Source organism: Perognathus longimembris, chromosome 10, assembly GCF_023159225.1.
Source record: "Perognathus longimembris pacificus isolate PPM17 chromosome 10, ASM2315922v1, whole genome shotgun sequence".
Classification (NCBI taxonomy): Eukaryota; Metazoa; Chordata; class Mammalia; order Rodentia; family Heteromyidae; genus Perognathus; species Perognathus longimembris.
In genome coordinates, this window is record NC_063170.1 from 30,864,316 (window position 1) to 30,871,690 (window position 7,375).

At 38.5% G+C, this 7,375-nt stretch overlaps 1 pseudogene; it reads right to left on the bottom strand.

The window, feature by feature from the left end:
• Positions 1-5,590: 5,590 nt before the first annotated feature.
• Positions 5,591-6,473, bottom strand: LOC125357918 (annotated as a pseudogene).
• Between the last annotated feature and the right edge of the window lie 902 nt (positions 6,474-7,375).

Genomic DNA, 7,375 nt, shown 5'->3' on the forward strand with positions numbered 1-7,375 from the left:
CTCCTTGTTGCTTTAATTGGAAATAAAAAAGGGCTTTTATGGCTAAGACTCCTTGGATTGCAGTTCAAAGCCAGCCCGAGCAGAGAAAAATAAATCCCTCTAAAACTCCATCTCCCAACAAACCAACAAAGAGCCAGACTGGAAGCTTGGCTCAAGAGAACCAATGAAATGCTGAAAGCAGCACTGTGGCTCAAGTGGTAGAGCGCTAGCCCCAAGCAGAATTGCTCAGGGACAGTGCCCAGGCCTTGAGTTCAAACCCTATGAATGCCAACTGGGACCAGCTATCAAGCACAGAGCACCTAGACCTTCAGGACAAGGTCAATCCTGACAACGAGGAACCATGGAAAGGAGTAAGGGGAGATGAAGTGTCATCTTAAATGGAGTCAATTTAAACTTACCCTTTCAAAATTAATCAGAGCCGGGAGATCAAGAGGAATAGTTGTTTACCCACCTAATGTCCATACCTGTCCATTGTCCATCTGGACAGAAACTTGCATTCTTGCTGTTGTTACTTGAAATATATATATATATATATATATATATATATATATATATATATATATATGCTTCTGACTGGTTACTCCCAACCAGTCCATTATCCCTAAACACTTCCTTCCTGCCCCCAGTCCAGTTATTCCTCCTTCCTTGTAATGGGCCACAATTGGGTTTATGCTCCAAATGAAACTTTTCTGGCTTATGCCTTGGGTGCATTCTCCCATGTCATTCATGTTAACTGGTCCTGTGAACTTGTCAGCCTTTTGCCTGACCTTTTCAAAAGTCTCTTTTAACAGGATAACATCCCTCACTGAGGTCGCCACCTGGGAACTTGCATTTCAAGGCCATCCATCCTCTTACTACACTGCTGTACCCAGCACAGACCTGGACCCTGAAGACCCCAGCCCCAGGGATTCCTTGATATGCCCAAGCTGCAGGAGGTAGCCAGAGGAGACCATGACACCCATTGGCCCTGATAACCATTCTTGTGGAAATGATGAGGATTTTTACCAACCAAACTGGATGGTACCAGGCCAAATGACGAATCAGGGACCCCTGACTACTTCGCCCCTTTTCAGCAGGAAGTAGTTCCAGAAGAAACAACCTCCACCCATACTCCCTGCCTGGTACCCCTCCTCTGTTATTAATAAAAAACAAAAGGGGGAGATGTGGGGCACGCCCTCCCAGATGCCTTGCATCATTAAGAGCCTGTTTTCTCAGCCCTGGGGCCACGTGGCTGTTAGCCTACCTTCCAGGTTCAGAACTGGAAAGGCAGGTCTAACTGGCCTCGCCTCCCAGCCTTGGGACCATGTGTAGCCAAGATGGTGGCTGGTGGTGAACCCGGAGGCAGTCCTGTGGGCTGTGACATAGATTTAGGCCGCCCCTTTGGGAGGTCCCTCAGCCCTCCACCCTTGATGGACAGCTCAGGACACCTCTTATAGCCCCTAGCTAGGTGCGCTACACCCCTCCCCTTCCTGCCGCTCTCTGGCCCTTAAAAGTGTCATTCCTTCCTGAATAAACTTGAGACTGTGTGAACTTTCTCCTGGGCTGTCTGATTGTCCTCTGGTGAAGGGGGGCTGGGTGCGGGCGGTTCGCTGACTCTTCACCATTTCTTGGCTTGCCTGTTAGGGTGCACACCCCGCCTCTCCCACTGGTCAGGAGAGTGCTGGGGGAGAAGGACCCTGACACAAAGTCAACAAAATAAATGAGTTGACCAATATTATAGGAGGGGTTGAATATATAAAATCCATTGATTTTTCATAAAATGAAAAGTAATGAAATCTTGTAAAATGATACTTATAATAACAAATGGGTCTGATTGACATTGATCAAGATGTATTGCATTCATAAACTTCTTTGTTAAGTGTCAGCTCCTTTGTACAATTACTTAAAGATTATTTACAAAATAAAATAAGTCAGTCTAATTGAAACCCAAATAGCCATGTGGATAATGAAAAGGTATCATCATGTCAATTTTTGTTTGAATATATTCCAAAAGAATTTAATTATTGCTTTGTCACCACAAATTAGTATTCCTTGATACTGAATTTATATAATCACAAAGATTCCTTTATATCTGATTTTTTAATTGACATAATACTTAGTTTTGTTTTACTATTAAAGATACCACTTGTATCATTTTATTCAAAATAATACATTCTGATTAATAAGAATTCTTTTTTATACCAACATTACTGTTACTCTACCTCTCTTAGAAAAAGTTGCAGTTCATTAAATATAGATGTTGACTATATTTAATTCCATAGTCAGAGTTATTTTTCCTTACGAAAAATCAATACTTAACCATCCAGTGTGTTTACTTGTAGATTTATAGGCACATCCTATCTACAACCAATGAGGGAAACCATGCAAACTAAGTTTCTTTGGGGCTGGTTTACTTCACTTAATATTTTTTCCAAGTCTTTCCATATCCTTACTAATGGTATAATATCATTCCTTAAAATGGGTGAGTAGAATTCCATTGTGTATATATATACTATATTTTTGATCCATTCATCCACTAAGGAGGATAAGAGGTGATTTCATATCTTGACTATGGTCAACAATGCTTCAATGAACATGGGTGTGCTGGTAGCTTTAGTGTGGCTTTGCTTGTGGTCTGTTGGATAAATGCCCAGGAATGGAATTTCTGAGTCATAGTGAAGCTCTATGTTTAGTCTTTTGAGGAACCTCTATACTGCTTTTCAGAGCTGTTGAACAGCTTACATTCCCACCAACAGTCTAGTAGTTCTTCTTTTTGGCTACATCCCTGCCAGCATATGTTATTACTAGTTTTCTTGATGATTGCTGGGGTTCATTCACACACAGTGAGGCCAAAGGAGGATATTCTTGGGAAAGGATAACAAAGATGCAATACCTATGTGCATCTGATCATACCAAATAATATTTATTGAAATTAACTATAGGAAATGGAAACAAGAGGGTTTTTCTCTGTCCCGTTTTTTGTTTTCTTTTCCTTTTATCTTATTTACTTACATATTTGTACTTAGAATGTTAAGGGGGGGGCACAGAATTGGTGGGACAAAGAATGAACAAATGCAGCAGTAGTATTCACTAGATACTATGTTGCAAACGAACTGTACAACTTGTGAGTGGGAACGGGAGGGAAAAACTGGGAAAGAGTGAAGGAAAGGGTCACATTATTCAAAAAGAAATGTACTCTTTTTCTGACTTATATAACGGTAACCCTTCTGTACATCACCTTTATAATAACAACAGAGTTGTATAAAATCAGTACTTTAATAATCCAAGAAGCAGATGAAAAACCAGTGATACTTGCATCAATTTCCTCTGGAAATGGTGTATAGTCATAATGGTAGTACTCTTACATTTATGCTGAGCTACAAATGAAAGGGGCAGTGGCACTTTATTCACACAACTATTTTCTTTCTTTTTTTCTTTTATCTATTCTGGTTCTAAAACTTGAGTTCAGGGACTGCACACTCTTCTTTGGCTTTTCCACTCAAGTCTGGCCTTCGACACCTACATTTCCAGTGTTTTGGTTATTAATTGGAGAAAAAAAACTTTTCTGCCTTGACTGTCACTGAACTGTGATCAAATGGGTTATTTATGGAAGAGTCAATGGAGGTTGTTTCTCTCAGCTATATTTTTACTATGAAAATCATGTTGTACTATGCCATGGAAAAGATTGAGTACTGGTCCATGACTGATCCTCCAGAAAAGAACCATGGTCGAGATGGCAATGTCATGCTGCCAGGTTAAATGAGGCAGAGTCAATGAACACTTCTTTCTTGATCGGCAATAGGAATAGAATATAATCAAGTCAACCAAAATAGGAGTAACTAACTGCACAAACAAGCTAGACAAACCATAGGCTATAATTTTTTTAACAATAAATGCATGACCAAACCAGAGCTACAGGAGACACTGTTGAAAATGGCATAATAGAAAAGTGTAAGAAAGACATATGTGTAATGACAGAGGACTTACAGAAAGATGGGACAACTAGTGCACAATAGTCCCAAGTCTGTCATTGAAATAAATATGTTCAGTAGTGTTTACATACTAATTCAAATTCTGCTAAACAAAGAGAAAGTGAAGTCAAGTTTTCACTCCTTGGTTCAGTAAACATCATTGTCTGAAAACCAAAAAGACAAGTGCTGTGGAGAACTGTAAAGCTATTTGACATGCAATCATAGTCTGTAGGAGCAATCTAGAAGTGGCCATCAGACCATTAGCACACAGAAAGCAGTGCCTTATAAGGATCAAGTTGCCATGTGAAAAACCAAATCAATTTCTGTTACCAAGACTCAGGAAGAGAATGTCTAATTCCTTATAATTCTCTCTTCTTGGTTCTTACTAAGGTGTGTGTGTGTGTGTGTGTGTGTGTGTGTGTGTGTGTGTGTGTGTGTGCCTCTCTTTAATAAGGCTTAATATTTCAGTGCGTTCCCATTCTATGGATTCAAACTCCATTTTTCTTGGTAATTTGAGAAATGGAAGCTTAAAGAAATATAAGGTCTATTTTACAAGAGCCTATGAAATGTGTGTGGAATTACTATGTTGTAGAATTGTTACTCTTTGTTAATTTAGAAAGGTAAAATGAAACTGGGCAACTGGAAGTTAAGATAATAAAGATGTTGATAAAGTGTTCTAATCAGAAGCCAAGCCCAAAGTTACGCCCAAAGAAAATTGTATTGTTTGTTTGTACTGAGAGGCAAACTATATTAACTAGAAAGAACAATTTTACTTACACAACAGTGGTGGTGGTAAAATGATATTGTCTTCTAAGTACTTGATTAGGGTATCTACCTTTTAGGAATGACTGTAGGTGTGAAGGAAAGCAAATGTCTTATTTTGAGAAGAACTTCAAAAAGATTCCTTGGTAGGGCAATGGAGTGCAAATAAAATTTAAGAGGTTTCACCCATAGACTAGATGATAAGAACTGTGTTGGACTACAATGACTCCAGTAGGAACAGGAAAAAGTCCTTAGGGGTCAATAAAGCTTTTTGACTATCATGAACAGTGATGGAAAATAGAAAGAAAAGTCCACAACAATAGTCATGTTTGTAATCCAGACAACATGTAGGACATCAACAGGCAAGGAGAGGAACCTTACAACAATGTCTTTTGACTCTTGCTCTTCCCAGTATCATAAAATACTGAGTAGATCTTAAGGATGTTGCTCTCATGCCATTCTTTCTTGCTTAAAATATTAAAATTGACTATTACCACAAGAAGTGTACCCATGGCCTTATGTATGAAACTGTAACCCCTGCATAAATCACTTTGAAAATAAATAAGTATTTAAAAAAGAAAGTTCAGTAAATTCCTAGATCAATATATAAAACTTCAGTGATTTCAACATTTAAAATTTAAATAATGAAACATTATTTAAAAGTTAACTTCTGTGTCTCTCACATATCCTTTATGGCCTTCAAACATAGAAAATTTACTCTCATATTGCATAACACTCACCCTTCCTCTATGGCCTACTTAGTATTGGACAAAGGGGAAATTTAAGAAAAAACAGTATTTGTTAGATAAATAAATTCTCTCCGTAATTACTTTTCTTCATGTCTCATTATAACATCCATTAATAAACTATATTCTTAGTCAGTAATTTTTCATGGAAATGTCTACTCCCTGATTTCAAAGTATATAAGTCACAGGATTCAACAAGAAAATATGAAAGAAGCAAGCCACCTTGTCAGCTTCTAATGCCCTGAATGGCCACATATAGATGAAGATGACAGGCCCAAATATGCAAAATACTACAATGATATGAGTGGTGCATGTGGACATGGATTTTTTATTTCCTTCAGAAGATGGTCATTGTACTTGATAGAAGATGACTGCATATGAGACCAGAAGGCCCAAGGAACACAGAATTGTCATTATACCACTGTTAAAGACCATGAGAAGTTCCACTACAAAGGTATCAGTGCAAGCCAACTTGATGGCCTGAGGGACATCACAGAAGTTACCCAACTGGTTTGGACCACAGAAGGGCAAATGAAGGATGAGGACCACTTCGATAATGGAGTTCACAAAGCCTCCAAGTCATAATACCAAAAGCAATACAAAGCAGGTTCTAGGACTTATGACAGTAGAATAATGTAAAGATCAGCAGATGGCCATAAAACAGCCAAAAGCCAACACAAAAAGTAAGCCTTCTCCTCTTCCAAGGAAGTGCAAGAAAAACAGTTGAGTAATGTAGCCTTGGTAGGAGATCACCTTCTTCTCAGAAAGGAAGTCCACAAGCATCCAGGATGCCACAATGACAGAGTAGGAGGCATCCAGGAAGTCCAAGTTTCCCAGGAAGAAATAGAGTGGGGCTATGAGCCCAGGGTCTTTATGGTGAGAATGATGAGAATATTTCCAGAATGATGAGATAGAAAATCAAGATGAGTACAAAGACCAAAAGCTGAATATCTCATGACTGGATCAAACCAAGGAAAATGAATTCTCTCACCACTGTCTTGTTTTCTTTTCCCATCTCCTGTACCTTTAAATCATTAAGCAAATAATGTATTTGTTTTCTTTTTTTCAGTTTTTATCATAGCTCTTTATGGGCTAAAGAACAGTAGATTGTACATATATATCCTATCTCTCTCCACAACCTAAAATCCTAGTGTTTAATATCTATTCTGCCTTTTATCCTTTCTTGGGCAATGTTGGGGGGTCCTGGGTTTGATTTCAGGGCTTGGACACTGTCCCAGAGCTTTTTTGCTCAGGCTAGCATTCTACTACTTGAGGCATAGCTCCACTTGTGGCATTTTATGGTATTTCATTGGAAATGAGTCTCAGGGTCTCCTCTTCCTGTTAGAATTAGTTCAGTTTTCTGTTTGTGGATTCTATGAATTCCTCTATTAATCTTTACTTAGATTCATCACACTCACATATTAATCTTTGGTCATGAATCTTGCTCACGAATGGCTGTATGCAGGTTTTCAATCCTTTCATTCATCGTGTTTACCAGTAGTGTTTGCAGAAAATTTTGAGGACTGCCCTGTAGGATTTTCATTGACTGCTCTGTTACATGTTTATTTTGAGGATTTGAGATTCCCTGATTTGCTATTTTTGTGTGCTTCCTCTGCCCACATGGAAAAGAAAGCAAATCCAATAGCACACCAGAACACAATTTTAAGACACAAATCAAACGAGCCCAAAGCTCTGTAGTTGCACAGACTTTAAAGTTCACTATCATAATAGGTATTTTCACTGTCTCCTTTTTTGATATAAAAACAGATTCAATACCACCACAGAACACAGTTTTAAGACAAAAACCAAACACAAGCCCTATAATTCCACCAATATTAGAGATTCTGAATGTTAGGTAGTTATTCCCCTATCTATCTCTGCTTTTCTTCTTTAGGAAAGGGATAGTGTGATTCAGGA